The following is a 26,207-nucleotide window of genomic DNA, read 5'->3' as shown; positions in this document are numbered from 1 at the left end:
TTGAATCCTATAATAAAAAGGCTGATTGAATGGCCTCACTACGGCACAGATATAGCCGACGGAGCTCTCCCTGAACAACCACTCAACCTACAGTATCTCAAAAGGCATTTCCTCATCTCAGCTACACAGAGAAGATAAAGCAGAGGAGCGAACCTGTTGTCATATACTGTCACTCTCTTCAGCATTGGACACAGCTTTTGCACATATCTGCCTCCAAGACATTCAAAAGCACATAAGTCAAAATGAAGATTCATCCATCTATTATCCAAACTGCTTGTCATATGTCCTTGTCCTATAAATAATGGACAAATGGAGTCTTTGGATGCCTCAGATGTAAAGTTATTTGCTGTCAAAGTGACGCCAAAATGAATGGTAGTCAATGGAATGCTAACCATAGACAGTAAAACAAATGGACACAGCGACCCCATTGATTTTAACGGAGAAGACTGAAACGTGATTATTGCGACTGCGGAGGCTCAAACTGAGCTTGACGACAGTCTGACCGTTGTAAATCTTCTAGTAGCTGTGCCAAGACAAATCTGAAATCACCTAATTCCTCAAAAACGTTATTTATTTAAACGTTATTTAAAAATATTTTGTCCCGTAGGTTTAGGGATTCTTTATATATGGGCTTCTCCCTTGACTTTATGCCTCCATGTCCACCTGATTGCCTCATAGACCGTATAAGATTGACTGCGAGCTTCTCCTCCTGTCAATACGGTAATGTCTCTATTGTGCGACAGAAAGTTGTGTGGTTATGACACAATAGTTGTCTTTCGTATGAAATACAATTTTATTACAATCCTAAGTTATGAGTAGCTACTGTTTACTGTAGACTATCATTTTTATTTTTAAAATTGTGTGAAAAGTAAAAATTATCATCAAATATTCATCTTTGACTTATCAAAGCACACCTTCCATTAGTGACTGAAACTTGCAGTAATTCTTGATCGGCTGGCTGACCGTACAAATATTCATAGTTAGCATTTATAAAAGGAAAAATTACATTATAACACATGAAAATTTACCTTTTGTAAAAAAACAAAAAACAAACTTGAGTCTGCACATGCGCATAACCAGTAAGTGGCAAATCTCGATGGGTAACATGAATCGTCAGAACACTGATTCATGCTTCCCGTTCTGACGATTCATACTACCCATCGACCACCCTGAGGTCTATGTGGGTCATAACACCCCAGTATAATGATGGGGAGACTATACTCTCAAAGAGCACCGTCCTTCGGATGAGACGTTAAACCGAGGTCCTAACTCTCTGTGGTCATTAAAAATCCCAGGATGTCTTTTGAAAAAGAGTAGGGGAGTAATCCCAGCATCCTGGCCAAATTTGCCCCTTGGCCTCTATCCATCATGGCCTCCTAATCATCCCTATATAACTAATTGTCTTCATCACTCTGTCTCCTCTCCACCAATAAGCTGGTGTGTGGTGTGCGTTCTGGCGCAATGGGCTATATGCACGCATAAGTTCCGCATTTGACGCAAGGATGCTCGTCCATTTCCGGTAGTGGAGATTTAAGCGGAGGAGAACCGAGGAAAACGGGATTATGGCAGAGTCTTCAACATTTACTGTCCTCCCGTCATTGAAACGAAACGTACATACGTTTAGATGTAATTTTATATATAGTTATGTTTACTTAATATAATTTTAAAAAGAAGCATAAACACAACGAGGGGTGTGTGTTTTATCTGTTTTTGTGACTAACGATTCGTTAGTATAACCATGGAGTATAAAATTCAATATAAATTCTCGGTATTGCATTGGACTCTACGATCGGCGGAAGTTATCGAGCATCCCTAATGCTTCACCGGAAATACCGCCGTGCATAGAGCCCATATGGCTGCCGTCGCATCATCCAGGTGGATGCAGCACATTGGTTGAGGAGATTCCTCCCCCCTTCCATTTGTGAAGCACTTTGAGGTCTCAGAAAAAGCACTATATAAATGCAACAAATTATTATTTTTTATTTATTATTATTAGAATTTTTCTTTTTGGATAAATTATCCTTTTAAGGTTTGTGGCTCTTCATAAATACCTTGCTCAAGGGCACTGCAGTGCAATCATGGGTCATAAAGCAGCCTGACCCTCATGTAGGTGGGGAGACAGTGAAACAAAGAATGAGTATCAATGTGTGGCAGGAAAAAATCTTTCTGCAGGAAGCAGTAAAATGTACTGTTATGATTTTAAAAGACTGAGTAAGAGGCACAGTCAGATTGGGTTATTCTTTCTCTATATATATCTCTCTATGTCTATCTAGCTCTGAAAAGTGTTTTTTCCAATCAGAGGTCAAAGGAAGCATAATTTCCTCAGCTATTCAAGTCAATTACATTTACAATGTTTTATAGTATAAGTAAAGAACCGGTAAGGAAAAAAATGTAATTCATGCTTATTTCTCACTGTTTTTTTTTTTGTTTTTTTTTCAAACACCCCATGGGAACCTCAAAGAACAGTTTTGGGTAATGACAAACTCAACTAATCTGTGGAAATGAATCTAACTTCACAGCACTATTGTCATTTTTGTATCTGTGGTATAAATCATAGACGCTAAACACAAGTTAAGGAGAGGCCATAAAACTAGCCTGCCATTCTATTTTCTTTAGAAAAGTTACATTAATTCAAGTCTGTGCTTGTCCACATTAACTATAATAATTAATAAACACTGGAGAGCCATATCAAAGCTACTCCAAACTACAGAGAAAACAGAGAAGCACAAACCCAAATGACATATAAAGACAGAAATGTTCATCAACAGCCACAACAATGGATAACCCTTGACCTTCTGACCATCCCTCGTCTTTATCCACTTCATTTGACCTGCCCTTTAATCCCAGAACATTCCATTAACTGCACTTCTCCCATTAGAGAACGTCAGAACCTTGCTTAAATCAATGCTTTGCTGAGGAGTCCAGCCACACTCCTGATCCACTGGCATATTCCCTTATGACTCACAGCGACTTAATGACTTTATTTCAGCGCTGTGTTCCCAATCACCCAACATGTATTTTTAGAGTGGCAAGAAGTGCTCGCACATTGTCTGTGACTTTGCTTTAATTTGCACACAGGATATAAACAAAAAGGTCAGTTGAAGAACTGGAGATAATGATGCTCGTTGAACCATGGAGGGAAGGGAGGAAAAATGGCAGAGAGTAGAAAGCAGAATCCCACCCTTGCTCCCTGAGACATGACACCAAATGTTTGGCTAGGTCATCCATGGCTCTCCATGACAGATAGAAAGAGAGAGCGAGTACACGGCTCAGAGCAGCTCAGACGAATGGGCAGCTCAGTTGGCTATGCAGGTAGAATGGATTTTTTTCCGAAATATTTTGCTGGGTCTCTTGGGATTGAGCAGAGCTATTGATCTGACTGGATCAGTTTGGATATGGGTCAAAAAGACCATTTAGCTATGATGGATGGTTTATTTAAACCTATGAACAAAGAACAGCTATGTTAAGACATAAAACAATGCGAACAATGTAAAGAGCAAATGCATTTAGTGTCACCTTCCTCAAGGTTGGACACTGGAGAGAATGAATGGTGTTAATTCACAAAGAGGAGGGGGAAAACACACCATTTTCTTAAACTATATGCAATTTTAATATATGAAGGTCACATTAAAGCTATAAATTCTTTAGCATGCATTCATTATTTATGTTTGCTACTATTCAAATGTCTTGTGTACAGATTTAGTTGTTTGCCATTTGACCATCCTTTATGAAAATACATCATAAAAATGTTTTTTTTTTTTTTTTTAAACAATGGCACTCTAAACCAAGATTGGAATAAATAAACCACGACAACAATTTAAAGGTTTAGGGTTGGAAGGAAGTCTCTTCTGCTCACCAAGTCTGTATTTATTTAAAACAAAAAACATAGTAAAATGGTAATATTGTGAAATATTATTACAATTTAAAATAACTGTTTTCAATTTTAATATACTTTCAAATGTATTTTTTTTCCTGTGATGAAAAAAATTAATTTTCCACAGCCATTACTTGCATGCGATACTTCAGAAAGCAATATAAACTTCAAACAGTAGTGTGTTTGTGTGAAAATGAAAAAGCTTTTAACAAATTAGTATTGTCGGTCACTTTCAAACACAACCACAATTTAGCCTGTCAAAGATTTTTCAAAAGTTAGACTACTTTGTTTCCAAGGTGACAACAGTATCGGCGAACATGTTTGAAATAACACATTATGTGTGAAGAAAAAATTGGTTTCATTAAGATTTTTTAAAAGAAATTATTGTAAATTTAAAAAATTCATTTAAATTGATCAAAAGTAGCATACATTATAATGCTACAAAATATTTATTATTCAAATAAATGCTGTTCTTTCAAACATTTTATTCAAAGAATAGTGAAAAAGTTTAAGAATCTCAACTACCATCACAAAATCAATAAAAAAATAATAATAATGTCTCAAATAAATTAGGCCTGGGTGAGCACAAGGCCCTGTTTATACCTGGTATAAGATGTGCTTTGCTCAATAGGATCACAAGTGGACAATCACATGTAAATGGGGTCTAAAACGTATTGAAACCAATGTGTGGTTTGAGGACGAAAAACGTACCAATCATAATATTCTCTCAACATTTTGGATTTTTTTTTTTTTTTGGGGAACGTTCTATTTTCATTGAGAAAACTTCAAAAGAGGATTTTATGGAGTACATCAGCATGAATGTGATTCGGTCGTAGTCACACAACTCTATAAAAATTGTAGTAGTTCAATAAACAAGAGCTTAATATTGAGTAACTTACATTTTAGACATAATATTGCCAGTTGCTTTTTAAAATGAATCAGCTGCATAGTCGCTGCAGCAGTGTATTATGTTTCTGAGTGACTCAAGAACGAAACAGTTGAGTGAATGATTCAAATGACTCAATAGTCAAAGACAGTGACTGAATTCGGAATGGCATACTAACATAACATGCTATTTCTTTATATGAGAGAAACAGTAAAAGAAGTATGCTGTTACGAAATAACTTCTTGTGAATCACCATTTTAGGTTGGGTAAATTATACAAATGACTCACTTATAACATTTTGGATTTCTAACACACACTGGCCGTGTTCGGCATGTTCTTGCAGTTATCAGAGCAGAAATGAAAGCTGCTGCTCTCTGTATATTTCTCCAATTGTCCCCGGGCACATTCATACATGTAAACTGCACAAGCTTATTTAGTCCATTAGATTGAAAGATCTAAAAAAAAAAAAAAAAAAAAAAAAAAAAAACCAACAACAACATATTTACCCACCCATAGACCCTCTCCTCAAAGAAATGAGGACAGAAGTGGCTGAAAGTGGACAAAAGAAGCAGATTAAAACACCAGGTGTAATTGGGTGTGTGTCTCCCTCGTCTACTTGTTTTCCGATAGACTTAGGGGACGTTTACACGACAACGACATGCTTAAAACGGAGAAGTTTTTTCTTTGATTTTTCCGTGTACAGACAAGACCATTGTCAAAACAATCCCCATTCACATGGATGCGCAAAAACAACAGCACATATCCCCATTTACATACACCTGAAAGTCGACGTAGAGCTTGCATTTTCCGAACTCGCATTTTATGTTCTCACACACTCACACTCACACTGTCATTCAGAGGACCACAGAGGGATCACAGATCAGAGGAAGAAACATGGGAAGAAAGAGAAGGCAAACGATATGGGATAGAGAAATGAGGAGAGGGAAACGGAGATAAATAAAGGTGGAAGGTTCCAGGCACATCTGTCAGTGACATTGACAAGGCCAACCAGGCGTGGTGTCCAGAGGCGGTGGGACAGGAGAGCTGAGAAATGTGTGTTCCATACCACTGCGCCAGGGGCAAAACACACACTACTCATCCAAAGACCCAGTTACCTGTTATACACACAGACACACACACACACACACACACACACACACACACACACAGCACTAACAGCAAGGCATAATGAGATCCAACGACTGGCTTTCTGAGTTTTATTTTATTTTATTGGAAGTCACCCGAATTCCACCTCCAAGTCAGACCTCAGTATTTATTTTGGGAGCTAAGAAGCAGAGACGATACCCATAATCACCAGGTAAACAAGAGAAGGCAAAGCGCAATACTGTGAGACTTGTCTAATCGTGGGTTTGGCTTTGAGCCTTTGAGGGATATCTGTCTGAATGAAATTTGACCCAATAAACCAGCAAGGCCAATAAGCACCTCTCCAAGCACCTCATTAGATAAGGTGGAGGGTTGTCTCTAATGCCAAAACCCCAGTCCCATTCCAAAAGCACAGATCCTATTTACCCTGTTGTCATGTTGCCAGTGTGGCCTGTTACAGCCAATAATCAGCATCTGGGAGAGATAAGATCTCCATGTAAAGACTGAAGGCGATGGTCTGATGGCATGAGCATCAGACAAGGCGGGAGACTAAACCAGCCCCATGCTGCGACAGCGCCCGGCTAATCACAGGTGGTTGGATTAAACCGAAGACCAGACGCAGGGACTTGAGAGGACGACTAGTGCAATGGGAGGTGAGCCCAAGAGACAAAGGATTACCTGATGGAAATATTCATGCAGGTTTTTACTCCCTGCTGTTTTTTTTCACAGGTTTCTGTGTGCGCAAAATGTTGGGTCCTCAAGGGCAGCATCTTTAAAGGCAGATTAATGATAATCCAAGTTAACGCAAGAGGGAAAGCTCACTCTGTGATATGCCTGTGTGCCCTAAACCAACACGAGCAACCAGAGAGGAAAGCGTGTAGTATTGCTAATCCTTATTACAGTGCATTTTTCATGGTATAACGGGCAAAATTGACCATAATATAAAAAATAAATAACTGATCTAATGAGTATATAATATAATAATTATTCTGTGAATGTCAAGATGCACCTCCAAATGTTATGTCGTACATCCTGATGTATCGAGATGCTCTTCTTTTTTATGATTTTGCACAGGAGCTACGAGGCAACAATATGTCATGCAAATTGTCTGGTAATAACTGGCTGCGCTTCAAAAGGGCAGCAGCAAACAGGGTCAAAACTGGAATTGTTTGAACTTTAAACATCACATTACAACGCTTGACCTGAGCACAACACGGCGCCGCGAGAAACACTGCCGCTAAATGCAATGGGGTATGTCAAGATGAAACGCTGACATTTTTTAAATGAGCAGCACTGATGTTGTGTGTGCAAATACAAAATTGAACAAAGTAAAAATAAAGAACACCACCACATCTCTAAATAAACTAGATTTTGGGAAAAAGGAAGTGCTCAAAGGCTGTTAATGTTTTCGGTTGAGATGAGATTTTAGACTGGTTCAGAGTATAAGATGTGCTGCATTAAAGCTGCTTTGACAAGCACCACATCTTGCTTTCTCATTTGGAGAGCAATAACCTAATTTTTATGTGAATTCAGAGAAAATTGTGGCACTCAAACAAAGGGGTGTGGGGGTTTCCACCTAGAGTGTGTTTGTTCAGGCTGATTTAATAAAAAAACGAAGAATTGGTAGCAGTCATTTTAATTTAGTGCTCACCTAATACAATAGAGAAGGACAACATTTAAACGTCCTAATCTTCGGGCTCATAAATCTCCATTTCTACTGCCTCTCTCTCGCTCCCTTCTATCTCTCCCTCTCTGTCAGAAAGAGGCAAGGGTGGTTGTTCACTTCAAGCACGCTTATTGGGTTAAATGCACCACGCTGCTTTCCTCCTCTCTAATGCAGTGCAGCTCAGGAGACGAGACTTCCCGCTGAGAAAATCTCTGAGCCGGAGAGAACATGTTGACTCACTGCTACATTAGACACACTTGCAAGAGCGCAAACACGTGCGCACACACGCACCCAAAAAAAGAGCTTTTCCGTTGATGCATCCCACTTACGAACACTTTGATTCCACTGAACAGGGATCAAGATGACACCCAGAGGCAAAAATTTATGGAACGTACTGATTAAAGACTGACAACTTGTTATTCAGAAGAAACTGTTAGTGACTGAGCTTCAAAAGGAAAATAACAATAGATTTCTGAGCCCCAAACTTTAGTGAAGTTTGTCTCATTTCTTCCCTCAGCTGTCTCTCTCTGAAATAGAGGCGACTGAGCGCTCTGTGTGGAGGTAATGGTGCGGCAGTTGAGACGCAGCGGTTCAATGTGTCATATCGCATCAGGGTTACCCTGCAGCAAGACACACTCAGAGGAAGCTGTGCTCTGCTCACACACAAGTTTTAAATGATGGGATTAAACAATGAATCTCTGGCTCGTGAGAAGAGGGATGAGACAGTGACTGATTGACAGCCTAAGCGTTTTCTCTAAATGCTTGTTTCTCATATGAGACAAGAGAATAAGGCAAAGTACAGAAAAATAGCAGCTTTAGATAGGACGAGTTAAACATGAAGGTAATGACTGAGTAACGTTCTCTCTTCCTTGCCCGATTCATACTTACCGGAGTGTCAGTGGTGTAGTTATGCTTAATTCATGGTCTTTGTGGAGATACAAATCACACACACTGGGGGTTTGGACACTCTTGTCTCATTAAGCCACTCAGTGGGAAATAACCAGTGACACACAGAAGGTATAACTCACACTGATACACACACACACACAAAACATGAACAGATAGAGCTCTGTGATCAAAGCTAAATCCATGGATTAAATACTTGTAAAAAAAACACTTAAGCGTGAAAAAGTCAAACTAGTGGTTAAAAAGAACAAAGATAGTACTGTTATTGCTACCTAAAAATGAATAAAAAACAGTTTTTATTAATTGAAATAAAACTGACTGAGTATAATATTTATATTGACTATAAATATTACATGAAAAACTTATTTCAGTTTCCAAATCAACATTCCAAGTTTAAGTTGAAGTGCTAAAACTGAAATAAAAACAAAAGAAATCAAAATATAATATGACAAAACATCATATCATAATATAACAAAAGACAACAATTACTAAAACTAAAATGAAAACAGAAAAATTAAATATTTATTTTTAATAAAATATTAAATAATAGTATCTAAATAAAACTAAAATACTTCTTATCAAAGATAATGGACAAGCTGAGAAAAATACCGATTTAAAATAAGATTCAATAGTGCTCAAAAAAGCAAGGTCAACGTAATTAAAAATGTATTATTTTATTCAATTTATGTGTGCAACATTTTTATGTTTAAAGTAAGTGCAAAGCCCAGGGAATCAGCTATTTCAAGAGCCATATCATAGCCAAAAATCACTCCAGGGTACAGACATGTTCATTTCTGAAAAAAATCCCACAATCCACCATAAAACAACTGAACATTAGCTACTCGATATATGCATTTACGGGAAATGTTCCGTTTTCCTCAGTCTCTCAAGATAACAGAAATAGAGGATGAATACATATTTCATGATGGCACATTATTTTTTTAATAGCTACAATTAAGATGCAAGATAATGATATCAGAATAATATCAGTCCTGATGTTATATACAGCGATGGTGCTTAAAGATGTTTTAATGCACAACCACATAATCATGTCACAGGAAATTGAATCATCAGTGTGCTAATGTTTAGTGGATCAAGCCCTCTGCTAGTGCATGAATTCGCATTCACCACATACTGATTCCCGTCATAAAGAACAAGGAACTGAAATGAGACAAAATAACTGTCTCTCCTCATTACAAGGAAGGGAGAATCAATACAGCCGTGTAAATGTTTTACACGAGGGCTGTTATCAGCACATAATAACCGCTGCGACTCATGAGCCGATCAGCCCGCCTCTTCAAGCTCATATCCCCAAATCTACTGTAGCACATTTATATTAATGCACTAGTCAAATTTGCTTTTGGTGTGAATTAAATTTGCTCTTAATTTCCATTTGCGAACCTGCTATTTTAGGAGAGTTGCTTGAGCATTTCCTGTCTGATTGTAAACCGTCTGCCATCTTTTCTTGCTCCAATTAGGCCGGTGAGACTCGAGTCATGCTAGATGAGGAATCCTATTACTTCAGAGACCAGAGGAGGAAGAAAATAGAACAGTGATTGAGTGTTTGGCATTCACAGCCAAACACATTGAGATGTTCCCGTGGAGGGAGATAATTCAAACTGTGACATTGGAGGAGAGAGAGATGGAGAGATGCAGGAATGAAGGCTGACTATGTACAGATCTGACACGCCGTTCAAATGATTTAAGATATCGGGCTCTTTCTGAAGCAGTCACTCAAATTAGGCTCAACAGTTGAGCTGGATTACTTTTGTTCACCTAAAGATAGACAATGCGAAGCTAAAGCCACTTTCATTCAGTCTTATGCATATTTAACGACATCTCGCTTTAGAGGTAATAAATGTGAACAAGGTCTGTTTTCAAAATGTCAGTACATCAGATACCAAAATTTGCTAGAAAAAAATAACAGTTTGAACACATGCTAAGTGTAGGAAGTCTGCTGCTGTCAAAGAGCTCGAGTCAATAACAAGTGTGACAAAAACGCCTGTGTCATGAGAACAAAAAAACAAATGACATATTTGTGAACAATTGTACAGATACTGAAATGATAGAACTGCTCAGATGGAAATATTACTGGAACAGTTTTTTTTTTTACGATTTGACAAAATTTAGGGCATATGAAACAATAGTTTGGTTAGGGTTATAACACATTTTGATGTTGATGTGTGAATGATAGCAATACAGACACAACACAGACAGACGTTCCATGTGTAAACAACAGATGTAGTATATTATATTTAAATGATAAATCTGGCATTTTTACTCAAGTTTTGTGTGAAAGTGGCTATTATGAATCATATCACTTTCCCCCAGATATATATTCATGATCAAAATGACTGTTTAAAAGTTTGGAGTCAGTAAAATGTTTTAAGAAATTAATACTATCAAGCATGCATCCCATCAATGCATTCAAGTGAGTATGTTACAAAAGATTTTTTTTAAACTTTACATTAACAAGAGAATCCTGAAAAAAAAAGTGTGATATGTAAATATCTAAAAATAAAAGTTATCTAAAATTGTAGAAATGTTTGGCAATAGTCATGTTTTACTACATTTTCATAAAATACTCTAAAAGAAGCATTGTTAAGTGAAAAAAATAAAACAATCTTTCAGAATCCAAAAAGTGGGGTACATTTAAACAACTCTACCTAGACGTAAATCAAGTTTTCTAATGACCAAAGGGAGCATCTTGCCAGGAAGCAGGTGATTTCCTGAAGCTGAAGGTCAATGTCTATTCGGCAGTGCTACAATAACATCACTCTGTATTTTGTACACAACCCAGAGGGACTTCCCAGCTGCAAAAAATAAATAAATAAAAGAAATAAAAACCTGAACAAGCACACAAAAATATCAATAATAAAGACCAATGCAATATTGTGAGGAAAATCAATCACTACACTGTAAATTGTGCTGTGATGTGAAACATTGCACTTGCAAAAAAAATTCACACACATTAAAGGCCATCTGTACCAACATGAAGGAAATGTGGAGGGAGTTGCGATTGGTTTCCACACCATTCCCATAATTCATGAACCAAATGCTCTGATTGTGTCAGGGAACATTAATTGGCCATTGTGGTGCTGTGAGCCATTAACTAGAATAGAGGCCAGGACACCAGTGAGACTACACAAGATCTATTGTTACATTATGTACAAGTGCAGAAGGGATGAAGATGTTGTTTCGATTGCCCTATGACAACAGAGAGAAGGGGGAGAGGAGGAGCTGGCAGTGATGAAGAGAGCTGCAGGGTTTTTTTGGCGTTGCATTAACACTAATTAGTGTAGAATTGATTGAGAGGCGAACACCCTCGCTCATTATAGTATAGCCATTACTCTTAAAATGACAAGTGACAGCGTTTCAAATGAGACTGAGATAAGTCAATGCTGCTGCTGGTAGCAGCATCGCTCAGAGACGGGACGTAGCGGCCTAACAAACCGAGACTTATTAACGACGACTACGGTACCTTGCTAAAAGGTTACATGCAGTGCACAGAGGTTGGGAGGCATCGAGGTACGCCTGAATCTGATGCTTATGTTACATCCTGTAACCTATGATAATCCTATGAAATGTACAAAATTAATCTTCAAAAATACCAGCCATTGTGATTTTACAGGACATCACAAGTGGATGTGACAAACAGAACACCAAAAAAAAAAAAAAAAAAAGCTAAACTGTTATTTTAAAGAATTGACTATTATTTAAACCATTTTCTTGTTACTATAATTTTTATATTCATAAAAAAAATATCATGTATAATACAGTAATTCCATTACAGCTATTTATTCATTTTGGGGTCAAATTATATTTATTAAAACACCTGTTACTGTATACACATTTTTATCCATCTTATGTGGGGCAAAACAGGAAAAATGAATATTTAGATCAAAATCTGTGAAATCATGAATTCATAAATGTAGATGTATAATTGTAAATCTGAATATATTGCTAAGTATGAATATAATTTGAAATTGTAAATATTTAAATGTAAATTGCATTTGGATTTGCATTTATATATTCAAATTTGTATCTATACATCAAAGATTATAAACATATACTCAGATTTGTATCTATATACTCAGACTTAAATGTATTTGTTCAAACTAATAATTACATACTCATATATATATATATATATATATATATATATATATATATACACACACAAGTTAATTAAAGCCTTTCTGAAACCAATTCAGTTTCCTAGGCAGCAAGGCAGGTGCCTTTGGTTTCAGACCAGGCAACAGTGATCTATCCTCCTCCTGAAGATCAACACTCCTGCAGAGTTTAGCTCCAGTCCTACTCCAAACGCACCTGTCTGTAATTTTTAAGTGAACCCAAAGACCTTCATTAGCTAGTTCAGTTGTTTCATTAGAATTGGACCTGAACTCTGCAGGGAAGTAGACCACCAGAAGCAAGTCTGAACACCCCTGCAGTAAAACAAATCAGCATCCTGCCTCTTAAGTTGTGCAAAGATGATTGTTGTTGAACTGCTCTCCTCCATAAAGGCCAGTAATTGGAGCACCTCTGTGTCGCTGGTGGAGCTGCAGTGAAGAGGTGTCTCATTAAAGGAGAGAGTGAGAACAAAGCGTAAAGACAGATGAGGAGCCGTTAGTGAAAACACAAGCAAACCTGCAACGTGCACCCTCTTGTCTTGATCAACCAACAAAGAAAATGCCAGTCACGTAAGCAGGCACACAGGTTTAGCCTGCGGTTAACGGCTCTAACAGAGCGTCTTCCCCTCTCCATCTGCTTGGTCGTCTCAGTGGCACTTGGCAGCAGTTTTAGGACTCACCAAATCCCTACTAGCAACACCATTCACATCCCAAACAATCGGTCTCGCTCACGCTCTTGGCTGCTATCAGATAAACATACGTATGCAGCTTAACACTTAAGGACATTCAATGTTAAGGATGCTACAGTTTCAAAATTGACATAGTTGGTGGGTTGTGGCAACTAGTCAATGTTATGGAATAAGTAACCCTCTGGGGTTGACCATCACGCCGGCATGATTGTCTTGTCTCTCTTTTTTTCTTATCAGTGCAAAAGAGACTCAAATAACTCTATTGATTTTGTGATACAATCAAGTGTTATAGATCAATCAAAACTGTTAAATGTCTACTTTTATTTGTGTACACTAATTAAAAAAAAAAGGTTGTGTTTTTAAAATAATAATTATGTAAAAAAATAAATAATTATTATTTAATTAATTATTAATTATTATAAATAATTATGTAAAATAAAGAAAATAAACATGATGCGCATTCTCCCTTCTCTCTCAATTTGAAGTTTTTATTCTTGTTCCATTCTGAATACAGTTAAAATTTAAACAATATTTTTGTGGAGGGAGGGGGGCCACAATTCATAGTGCTTTTTTTTGTAATTTTTCATTCTATTTACTGCGATTTTATACTTTGGAACTTCTTTGAGAAGGTTTTACCATGCAGCAATAAGTATCAAAAATCAATCAAACTATTAAAAAAAACTCTAAAATTAGTCTGCCTCACTAATCACCAAGTCAGTACTAATCAACTTTGCTTCTATGTCTAAATCTGCACTCCAATGCTCTGACATTTAAGTATGAACCTACAATCTTTTCCACCATAAATCCCTCAATGTCTTCTTACCTTTACTGTTACTTATATCAGCTGCAGCTTATCTCTGACACCAGCCCCACAACACAACGAACGACTGTCATTACCACTAAAAAAACCTGCAGATCCTGATGACGATCATCAGCCTGCAGGCGGGAGAGCCAGATAGAGAAAGAGATCAAATGAAGGAGAGATGTCAAGCTTTCAAAAACAATAACACCAAAGAAAGAGATATAAAATAAGATCATACAACCCTGTATTTTCTCACACAGTACAAGATGAAACAACTACAACAACACACCGTAAAGCACAGCACACACACAAGACAGGCCGGTAAGGGACTGCAACAAAAAGCCACAGATGTGAGGCAATTTGCAGCATGTGACCGTCAACACTTAAAAGACATGTTCAGCAGATGTTATGGCAATGACTCAAACTTATTTCACAACTAGCTGGTCATCAGGTATGTGACCTATGTTCAACAGCCAATGAAATTGCTAGAGAACGGATGAGCAGAAGGAAGTGGTGGCCCAAGTCCTCCAGACAACGTTCGTCATATCCATATATTTTTTTTTTTTACCTCTTTCCCATTCTGTGCAATTAGAGCAAAATGACAACAACCCTTTCCAAGTTGAAATCAAGATGACGTCAACAATGCCCATAACATTGAAAACACGACAGAAAATACTAAACTTTAAATGTGTGCAGGCCACTGAGTCTTGCAGTGTGCACTGGCTTAAAACAAATGCCTTATTAGAAAAGACCCTTGAGTTAAATGTAGTAATGGAAGCTAGCGTGATATAGGGTGATACAAGCCATGATACTGATTGGGAGAAAAAGAGCGAAAACAACAGACTCTCTTGATATGGTGAGATAGACAGACAGAAAGATGAATGGATAGACAGACAGGCTGCTATTTCGCACACCATGGCTACTGCTAACAAGGACACACAGGCCAGATGAGAGAGCACGACCACCACCACCACAAACAAAGGCACAGACAATCCTTCGTGTTTGATGGTGACTGAGACTGCATGGTCTCTCTGTTCTGAGGTCATCATGTCTGGATGGAAATGCAACAGTCATTCTTTATAAGGTTTGAGAATAATTTTATTGTAAAAACGTCAGGAACTGAATGATGATTTACGGTGCTCAGTTGCGTTAGCTGTTCTTGAAGGACTGCATTATTTTACTAATGCAGTCTAAAATACGGTACTAAAATGACTATTTCCTGCGCCACTTTATGCTGCTGCTGAATCTGTAGTCCCACTACAAAAGAAATTATGGCAAAGCCATCACCAGGTAGTCTGAATTGAATATGATGAGAAATACATGGTAAAAATAATACAGAGACAATGAATAACAGTGTCGTATCAGCCGGCAGCACACAAAAACAAATACATAGTGTAATAAGATTTGTTAAGTTACTGGTATTCTGAGCTAGTTCTTATTAACAAATTAATCAAAAAGACTCAAATTAGTTACATGTTTGGTCTCAAGTGTAATTAACCAACTCAGTAAAACGCAAATCATTACTTTAGTCTTGTTCTACTTGAAAATAAATTAGTTACGGTGTAGTCAAATTTTAAATGTAGTTGAACTTTTTATTGTATTATAAAGGGAGGATGCCAAAAATTGTTAATGCAGTCATCAATGACTCTGAACCAGATTTGTTGAATTCCTTACCAATCCCATAACCATTCTTCATTTCAGAGCGGCAATCCTGAGGATTGGTTTACTTTCCATCTGTGTTTGGGATTGAGAGTGAACATTACTTTCTAACTCTATGTGCCGTGACAGACCAAGTGCGCTATTTTTTTTATAACCAAACTATAACACTTGTAGACAACCAATGTCAGCATGGACTGGGCTTCATTCCTCTCTAGTTGTAAGCCTAAACCTATTTACTGTTTTTACACCCCGTTTCCAGCTATCTGGACACATCTAAGATAGTTTATCCATCTATCTTTCCTATAATCTGCTCTTTCCACCTTGAGAAGCAGTGAAACTTCTTGCACCCTCATCTCCTCTTTTGTCTCCCTCTGGGCGTCTCTTCTCCCCATTACCCCCTTCCTTCTCTCACTGTCCTCACATGCTTCTCTCATTCCTCGGCTGCTTCATTACTCCGCTCGTCCTTCTGGTGGAAACAGAACCCAAACGTTCCTGTATGCGATTAAGCTGCAGGCGCTCATTACGGATGGCTCTCGGCTTTCCAGCACAGGAGAGTGATCACTCAAGCTCACATATCTTCTCTGTTTCGCTCTCGCTCTCTACATGCTCCATATGCTTCTCACACAAAGTAAGAAGAAGTGAGGGAAACTCAAGGAAGAAACGCAGCAAGCGGCCATATCATTCCTGCTAAACCTTATTCTAATTTGAAGTAAGAACAGCCATCTGTTGGGATCCCTGCACAATGAACAGAGCAGAAAACACAGTGTTGAGCTGTTTTACTATCACATCTTTGTACTATGCCAATGGCAGGCATCTGCTGTAAGACGAGCCGTTCTGTTTGTTAATTCTTAGTCTATTCCAAAAAAAAAACAAAAAAAACAGTATATTGAGCACAAACACCAAAGTCATATTAGACTAGAGCACTGCTGAATTTTCCCCTTGAGCTTGATGTGGAGGAGAGGGAGTGCACTGGTGTTTGGTTACCCCCGCTGAGAGCAGCTGCTGGAGTGACAAGGTAAGGTAAAGCTATGCTGTTGGTGTAAAGTTGCAATTGTAAAGCTGGTAGAAATATAAAGTCATGCTGGCGTTAAGTTGTGCTGATGGAAAAACACAGCTTCGAATTGCACGAATGGCTTTAGATTCACATCTCAAGATCAGATCGGGTTACTCTGTTTGAGGGGAGAAAAGTCAATGAGGGTTGGCCTCTCTATAAATGACTCGGCAGTTCCCACTGTCACTGCGCCTGTTGGAGTGTAAGTCAAATTATATTATATTTCACTGTTGTAGTTCCAGTAGAAACAGTGAAATGTGTTTTTTTTTAAATTTGTTTTTTTTTTTAAATAATTACCTTATGCTCTCCAATATTGCATTTATTTGATCTAAAAATACAGCATTTTTTTACTGTCACTTTTGAAACATTTTTCAGTATTCATTTCTTTTAAAAAAGTGGGGTTGTGCAAACAAAAGTTGCTTGCTACTTAGTTCGAAAGGTGTAGCAGAGAGCAGCTGGTGCACTGATAAAGTTTTGTAACGTCATGCCATGAGTGTAAGGCTGAATCCCAAATCTCTGTCTTACCCCTTCCCCTTCTTCTTACCCCTAGCCCTTGTCTCTTGAAACCGAGTGTTAAGCGCTAGTGCAAATATACCCCTATGAAATGAGACACCACTCGGTTACATCATCTTGCATCGTCCTTAACTGGCGTCTGTGTCACCCGGGGCAACAAGTGGTGATCACAAACTTCTCGAAACTTTCAAGATGCCGTCAAAATGTCCGGGATTGGGCTTTTGCTTTCCGTCTTCACTATTCATTATGTTTACATGCACAAGGTGTTGTTTCAATCGGACTGAATTCATCATTTAAATCGGTAAATCTGAATGTATTGTTGATCTAATATTCCCGTGTTTTCGTCTCAGTCGGGATCCGTTTGAAGCTGAATGCATCATCTGAGAAGCTGATCACGTACATGTCTGTGTCAAATAATGTACACATAATGAATGGCGACTGTAGAAAGCAAAAGCTGAATCCCGGACATTTTGGGTGATCTTGAAATGTGGGACTGATTGTGCAAATCAGCAACGTAACGTTAGCATAGCCTAGCGTAGCAAAGTAGCTATTTTTAAAAACGTTTCAATACACAACATAGTTGTAAATATATATGTACATAATTGTGTAGAGCACAAAACAAGATGGTCATATTTTTTTTTATCAATCATTTATGCGAAAAAACTTGTGCATTTCTTACCCCTTGGTTTCAAGTAAGCTCGCGAAAATTCTTGGTCTTAAGGGGTATATACCCCTTCACCTTACCCCTACTGATTGCCCTTCCTCTCACGTGAACACGCAAAACTAAGGGGAAGGGGTAAGGGGAAGGAGTAAGACAGAGAATTGAGATTCAGCCTAAACCTGATGCTGTAATTGAGTGTCTGGAAGAAGTCTGTAGGACGTCGTTTCCTTTGCCAGACTAGCACTGTTCACAGTCTCACTCAGAGCACCTGGAAACGTGCCATCTCAGCTTTTCAGCAGCATGCAATCAACAACACCTCACTCACACACAAACACACACACATTCAATCGCCCCCTGATTTTTTCTACCTTTAATATACAGGCATGATGAATACAATTTGAAAGGCGAGTTGAAAACATCCCTTTACTACAGGTCTGCTACATGCAACGAATACCATTTTTTCCACACAAACAAACTCCAAAACACAGGCATGCACATACACACAAACTGACTGAGACAGATTCAGAGCACACCCCATGTCTGGTCTTTGCCAACGGCCTCATCCTGTCTCTGCAGTGATAGCTGAGGGAGAGCTGGGAAGTGGGCGACATTGACAAATGTCCAGCCTCAACCCCACAAAATGAGAGAGGAAGAGAGAGAGAGAGAGAGAGAGAGAGAGAGAAGCATGACAGTTTTTCTCCGACAAGGCCATCTGCACTGCAGCAACCCTAGAGGCCTTGGTTCAGATGACTTCCTTTTCTTCCCCCTCATTCTTTCTTCATAGCTGCTCTTAATTCTCAAGCAAGCCAAGTACAAATTACCCCCTCATGCACAGTCAGCAGTAATGACAGCAGCGAAAGCAATATGAATTCACCCTGGTGATGAGGTCTCAGTTCAGGTCAGCCGGCCAGCTGTCCATCAGGCATTAGCCATCATGATGGGTTACCGTTAGTCTGGTAGTGGAGAAGTCGGTGCAGCCAGACCTGTAGGGCTCCATTAGCGCAAAGCTAATGAGACAGAACCTCAGCGGGCGGGGGTACACTCATTACGGCAGGATCAGGCCTGTGCGGGTAGGGAACTGGTGTGTGTGAGTGTGTGACTTATGACTAAGAGGTGTGATGGAATTTGTTGAAAGTTAAAGCTTCAGGGCTCCATTTCCATTAGAAAGAAACCAAGTATAGATTGAATGTTCAATACATTTCTTAAACATCTGTAGACAGTGTTGCCCAAAGCAGTCAAATTTACATTGAATGCACGAAAACAATGGAAAGGCACATAGTCTTGAAGCACAGTGTAAACTAGATGTTTACATGTTCTGAAAAAAATGCAAAAATGCTTGCACCTCTAAAACTGCATGATGTAAGCGGTTCTATGTGGTTGCCAGGGTGTTGCTGCCAGATTTGGCCAAAATCCAGAAATAAAGAATTTTATTTTCCCATTAATAAGTTACAATATGAATGTTTTCTTCAAATGTCTTGGAGACATTGCCACAGTACTTCAAGATTTAGTCGTCTCAGTTTTTTGTTGTTGTTGTTGTTGTTGCTGTGTGGGAGCATACTGTTTTCAAACATACAAAAATCTCACTGGATTATTACAATTAATGGCAAAAGGAATGTTTGGAAATGTAAACTGATATTCCCTGCTGACACACCACATCAAAAGATGTAGGCTAATTAAACTGGCTTTCGCACAACACTGTAGGCTATATGTTTAGCTTCATTTTATTACAATGGGGTAAACTATAATATATACAAATAGAAAGAAATATGTAACTTTATTTATATGTATTACAATTGTATATATATAACAGTTTTTAAAAATAGGGAAATTATCCCATATGTTGTGAGCATGATGACATTGATATCTATTTATTATAAAAAATACTTATGCAATTAATATGAAATTCATTCTTCATAATTGATTAAGCTGAGGTTTGAGTATACTGTGCTACTGACCTTACAAACTAAAAGGACTCCAATGAGTGACATGATTAATATAGCCTGTCACTTGCATGAACCAAGTTTGACCTAACCCAGATTTCTTTCTCTCCAAGATCCACAAGAGCACAGCTAGCCATAACACAGCCTGAAAGGCTGATCAACGAAATGGACACCAGCTGCTTAAATACAGCGGGAGCAAGATGCCAAAGCACTATAGTCCCTTCTTTCTATGGCTGAATTCAGGAAGGTGTCTAACTTGTCAAAGCTACACGGTGCCTTGACCTGTACTTAAACAGGGTGATGTCAGCACTGGCACAGCCCCTGTGATGCAACACAGCGGACTAACAATCACAGCGAACAGAAAAGACAGAGATGCTCTGGCTGTAAGGGACTGCGACAGACTGTGCTTTGGCCTGGCTCTTGCTTTGGATGCCAAACTGAAAAGCCATTACCAAAGGAGCCATTTAACAACATCAATTAATCAATCAGAACAGGCAGGAAAGTAATTTGACGAGGTCCTCATCAAGGAGTCCAATTTTTTATACAGAATGTCTTATTTCACAATGGTGGTAGGGTGAAGATTAAAAAAAAAAAAAAAACACACAGGAGAGGAAAAAGGTCTCATTTGGATGGTGTCCCAGCTTCCAAAAATCTCATTTAATTAGCAAAAGTGGTGGAGAAAATGGCGAGGACTTTAAGATAACTTTGAAACAGAAGCAGCAACAACAGCAGCATACGAAATGACACAAGCAGCTGTTCTCTTCAAGACGTGTTGATTAGTGTATTTATATATTTCTAGACAAATCTTGGATGAGAGATTGCCAGGTCAATGTGGGACTGATTGTGTGCATGCAGATTACCACAGCTGATTAGTAGCGGGGCCTTATGTTGGTTTAAGACGACAAGAGGCAAATACTGATGACAGGAAGTGCCTGTCAATAACTAGACACTGCGTCTCAGGTTCAGTTTCACTCCATCTGTCTCAAACCAGCTTTCGGTTTAACTTGTTTCCCCCTCATTTACCGCATTACCACCTCCCATGTATCCTCAGGTGGTCCATCTGTGCGGAGCGGCAGTCTTCAGCATTTTAAGCAAGGCCCTGATCAATCGGATCAATGGAGGTGATCAGCGTTATGAGCTCTGATCAGCCTGGATGGGGAACAGGCTAATCCAGTTAAGCCATTAGCAAGCCGGGACAGAAGAGCCTGTTGGGCATTGAGCCCATCTATGAGGTTTGCTTATTAGCATGCTGCCGTATGGAGAAAATAGAACCCCATCATGAATGTCGGGCCAAATGATTTTGTGACGCAAAACACACAGAAGGAATCAAATAATCTAGTAATAAAATTGCAATGTAGCCTACCAATGAGTGTCAGCAATTTTTTTTAAATTGAAAATTTCTAAAGTAGAGCTGTGCACTTAGTCAAATTGTGCATAAACAGAAACTCATAGATCTTCATGTCAACCTCGTTAAAATAAAAGGTTGCAGGGGTGTGCATTGGCACTGCCCTTACAATTCGATTACAATTCACCAGGTAATGATTCGATTCAATTCGATTCTCTGATGCATCAAAATTCTACTGCACACAACAAGACAAATTTATCAGCTGGGATGTGTCGACTTTTTGTGTTGTTGTTGAAGCCAACTCAGGATGCTAACGCTCAACATGGTTCATTTTAGTGTGGCAGGTTTTACACACCGCGTAAGTCTTATCTAGTTTCCCATGAAATGTGTCTTTCAAAGCTTTGGGTGCGTTTTTGATTACCCGTATATTATATCTTTATTTTTGTTGTTTTGCTCCCGAAAGTAATTGAAACTTCAAAACTTTATTGTCCAAGGCCAGAAAATAAACAGTGACATAATCGATTATGGCACTTTGCCACATCGATGCTGAATCGTACATTTCCCGAATTGCGATGAATCAATTATTTTTGACACCGCAACAAGTTTGGTTGAGAAATTATGACAGACATATATTAATATTATACAGTAAAATGTTATTTTCAAAAGTAATAATAATACATTTATTAAATTGTTATTTTTATGCCTTAATTTGATTACAAATTAGATTTTTTGTTAATACACTTCAATTAACTCAAGCAGACAAAAAATTCTGAAAAAGAAATTAATTATTAAATTGTTAAAGTTTTATTAATTTTTTATTGATTATGTTTTTTTTTTTATTCTAATAAATTAATTAAACCCTTGAAACAGATTCGAGAAAAATGAAAACGGAAAAAAAATTATTTGGGAAAAAATGTAGGCCAACCGATTTCACAGGAACCTATGAATGTAGGAACAAGACATGTAGAAGGTCTACACTTGTTTGCAGCTGATCCAGTGTGACAGAGGAAGAGTGTGTGAGCTAACGTGACTGCCGAGTTCTGGTTAAGACGCGAGGAGTAGGGCCGGAGGCTACAAGGAGGGAGGAGGGGTGAGACCTTGCCCTGGGTAAACACAGAGACAGCGTGGCCCCAAGCTGGAGGTCACCCTTCAGCCTGTGATTGAGCATGTGGATCAAACTACATTAAATGCACTAACAGCTTGTGTTACAGAAATCCATTTGCAGCTCCGCAATTACCAGCAACAGCCTTCAACCTGCACTCACACTCACCGCCCATCTGGGAGGTGGTTTAAAACACAAGATCTGTCCCACGGTTAGCAAGCGAGGGACCGGTGGAGAAACTTACAGGTCTGCTGGCTGAGTAAATCACATTAATCATCTGTCCTGCTTTTGTTTTTCCTGCTGCTGCATTTCATTTTTTTTTCATATTTAGATGCTCCTCACAAATTAATCTCTGCTGGTGCTAACGTAGGCTCCCGATGGCAGAGAGGGCATTAAACAGCTCTGCCCGAACCTACCATAAATTACACAGCCACATTAGAAGCTACTGCAGAGAGAGAAAAAAGAGAGAGAAAGTAACTAGTGCTGGTAGGCCAAAAGAATACGCTAAACATATGACACGGCCTCCTTTAGAGAGGTGTCTTTTTCAATCACATCCTCTACTGTAAAAAAATAGATTGGCAGATGGAGACAAGAGGCATCCTCAGTGGGGTGAGAGGAGTCAGATGTATTTGAAAGAGGGCAGAAAGAGAAAGGAGGAGAGGAAAGGTGGATAAAACAAGGAGGGGTTAAAGAGAGAAATTTGGTCATCACAACTCCATTGCAACATATGAGCGGAAGGGATTTAAATGGTCTCCGCATGAATGCCGTGCCACTGCAGAGACTTCAGAGTCAAGAAGTTGCCTAAACAGAGGAAACCACCTCAAAGCAGCAAAAAATATAAATGTAGTATTTTCCATTCAGCCTGGGAGCAATCGGAGATGGAGGGAATAGTTTATGCTGCTACTGCATGAAGACATCAAAGGGACCTGAGCTTATGCTGCTATAGCATAAAAGTATCAAAGAATCCAATGGCGCACATTTGCAATAGATTGCTGCTCTCTCCATTGTGATTACTCCCCACCACGGTAGCTCATTTTGAGTTTGTTTTACATTGAGCTTTTTTATCTTCTATTTCCAGCTGTTAAAATGACAAACCTGTTCTAGCTCCATTTCTCCATGAATGAATGTCCCGAAAGTCACAAATTGTTCTTTTCTTTGTGATGCACATATACTAGGGATGCACTGATACAAAAATTCTGGTCGATGATTATCGTCATGCTATGACCGATAATGCTAATTTGTCAATTTTAAATGATACTATCTTAAATAATGATAATAAAGTCTAAGTAAATTAATGCATTAAAACAATGTGCAGTATGAAAATGTATCTTTATTTTGAGATGTGTTAAATATTACATTTAACATTCTATTTTAAATGCATGCTGTTCATTTGAATTTATTCATGAAAAAAAAACTGTATCATGGTTTCCATTAATCTGATAATACACAAATAAAGCACATAGAGTCACATGGTCATAGATGTATCTACACAGCTTACCTTATTGGAGGGAGTTCATCAGCAGAGTGATCTGCAGAGAGAGAAAGAGAGAGAAGGATCATTACCAATGCAGCTCAAAGCTCCACAAATTGAGCCCCTGCTGTTCAGGTCTACATCAATGTAACCTGTCTCTTTTCCTATATTCATCAGCCCAAATGAGAGGAAAAAGACACTGAATGACTTAAACACACACACAAAAAAACTCTGACCTTGAGCATTTCTTTTAGAAATCAGGTCTTAGTACTGCTATAACATTTAGATTAAAGGTAAAATAACCTGGTCAAAATAATCCTTTATATCAAAGCTATTCAATTGGTGGCCCGTGGGCCAAGTGCGGCCCGCCAATCATCTCCATGCGGCCCGAGAGCACTCCAACCTCCCCCTCCTATTTTCTGGTGGTGCGGCTAAATTTGGTTTGATATGCGCGTGGCCGCAGTGGCGCGTGCAGCTGGATGACTATACCCACTGTGTGTACCATGAGTGCTCCGACTGACCTGAGAGAATTGTTTTCAGTCCGAATATTTCAGCAGTTATTATGCCTGTTCCGTATTTCTGTCGACTGAACCAGCGATATTAATCATTCGTTGGTTCGATTCCTATTTCCTTTTCATGAATTGGCCAAATGCGCGTGCGAATACGATTCGGATTCGTTCGGACCGTTCTGTCACTGAATCATCTGAAGAGGTTTCTCGGTCCGTAAGAACAAATAGAGAACAAAATTGTGCTGGTTTCAGTTGTTTCACTAGTTTACTTTGAACTAGGCAGCACGGTCTAGTGGATAATAGAACGCAAGCTTAAAGGAGTTGCGTTTACTCCCGGTCCCGGACACTATTATTAAACAGCGTTGCGACATCCATTGAGGAGCGTTTCAATCGGACACTCCTCTCTGTTACAAACCACAAATCACTCAAGGATTTTAACTAGTTTTAAATTGGATGAAACAGCATTAACATTCCCAACACTACTGATGAGGTAAATAGCAGAAACATGAACAAAGTTAGAATACTATAAATGCCCTAATCACCACCCTTACAAACATTTACCATGAATGGTTTGGGCAGAAATGTGGAATATTTATATTGAATACTATGTTATAGTCATTTATTTTGCATTAGATTTATTAGGGGGGTAGAGGAATATATAATTCATTGTGTGTATAATTGTTTACCTGTTTAGGCATTTTTTATATAGTGGTAGTGAGCTACAAGTCTCACTGTCAGGATATTTTAATTTAAGCCTATAATAATTATTAATAAAATAATTCTTACCAATAGCTGATATTGTATAATTCAATATATTTGTATATAGCTGTAAAAAAGTCATACTGTTGGGTACCACATTTCCTAGTAAATGCAAAACCTTTTTTTTGTTTACTTTAGCTTACTTATTGATACTGTTATGTGTCAATAAATAAGCTAAACCCACCGGCCCAGCTCAACTTTTCTATTTAATAATGCGGCCCTCGAATGAAGCTAATTGAATAGCCCTGCTTTATATGCTTAATTTTCATGTGATTCCCTTTATGATAACCCTTTATGAATACAAATTCTTCATCAACCTGCATTTTTCCCACGAGGAAGCAGAAGTCTTGGAAGTCTTGGTTAGCACTAACACGTCTTTCTGGATCCTCATACATACAGAAAGGAGCAGCACTCTATTGTCCAAGTCTAAATTGCACGAGACGCCTAGTGGAGGGAATTCTGGGGTGAGAACCTGAGGGATCAGTGGGATGCTGGTCCTTGGCACTTAACCCCCTGAGCCCCAGTCTTTGAACCACTGCATCCCAATCATGCATGTCAAACGTCAATCCTCATGGATGAGCCGGCCAGCCGTTGGACACTGTACATAAATAATGCAATACTATTGGCTTCAGCTATGAATCATTCATACACGTTACACACATTTATGCATGCACACAGTATTGCAGATCATTTTTCCATGCACCTTTATTCTTACGCATGAATTCAAAAAATAAAAATTGCTGAGAGTTCATGGTCATATTTAGAAGTGAGCTCTGATGCTGTCAATTAAGAAACATGGACAGATTCAATGAAAGATGCTTCAGACATTAGCAAATTAAGTTTATCTTAACTGGCCATGTGATCTATCTGCCAATTAACATACCGAAGGCAACACTAACAACTCTGCCTGACGGTTTCCACCGTGGATGGGGTTTCTAATCCTATTGTAAACCAGAGTCTCCCACTTGGGGATAGAGCAAGAATGGAGGAGAGAAAGAAAATGACAGAGAGAGAGCAAGCGAGAGTGATAGTAAGCAGTCTGCCAGCAGTTGAGGATTAGTAGTCTATCATAATGGGATTTTATCTGTGTAATATGTAGCAAATCAGCACAGCAGAGGAGAGTTACTCAAGACTGAGTCC

At 38.6% G+C, this 26,207-nt stretch overlaps 1 protein-coding gene across 3 annotated transcripts in view; it reads right to left on the bottom strand.

The window, feature by feature from the left end:
* Positions 1-26,207, bottom strand: part of ndst2a (N-deacetylase/N-sulfotransferase (heparan glucosaminyl) 2a) — a 104,492-nt gene that overhangs the window by 37,555 nt on the left and 40,730 nt on the right. For 2 of the 3 annotated variants that reach the window (XM_039672992.2, XM_089116960.1), the window contains exon 2: positions 23,827-23,857. The exons of the other annotated variant lie outside the window; for it this stretch is intronic. The gene's annotated coding sequence lies outside the window, so the exon portion shown is untranslated. The remainder of the gene's footprint in view (positions 1-23,826; positions 23,858-26,207) is intronic. 3 annotated transcript variants of the gene reach the window in all.

Source organism: Pimephales promelas, chromosome 11 (genome assembly GCF_988280905.1).
Source record: "Pimephales promelas chromosome 11, fPimPro1.hap1.1, whole genome shotgun sequence".
Classification (NCBI taxonomy): Eukaryota; Metazoa; Chordata; class Actinopteri; order Cypriniformes; family Leuciscidae; genus Pimephales; species Pimephales promelas.
The sequence above is the reverse complement of the archived record's forward strand: the minus strand, read 5'-3'. Positions and strand labels throughout refer to the sequence as shown.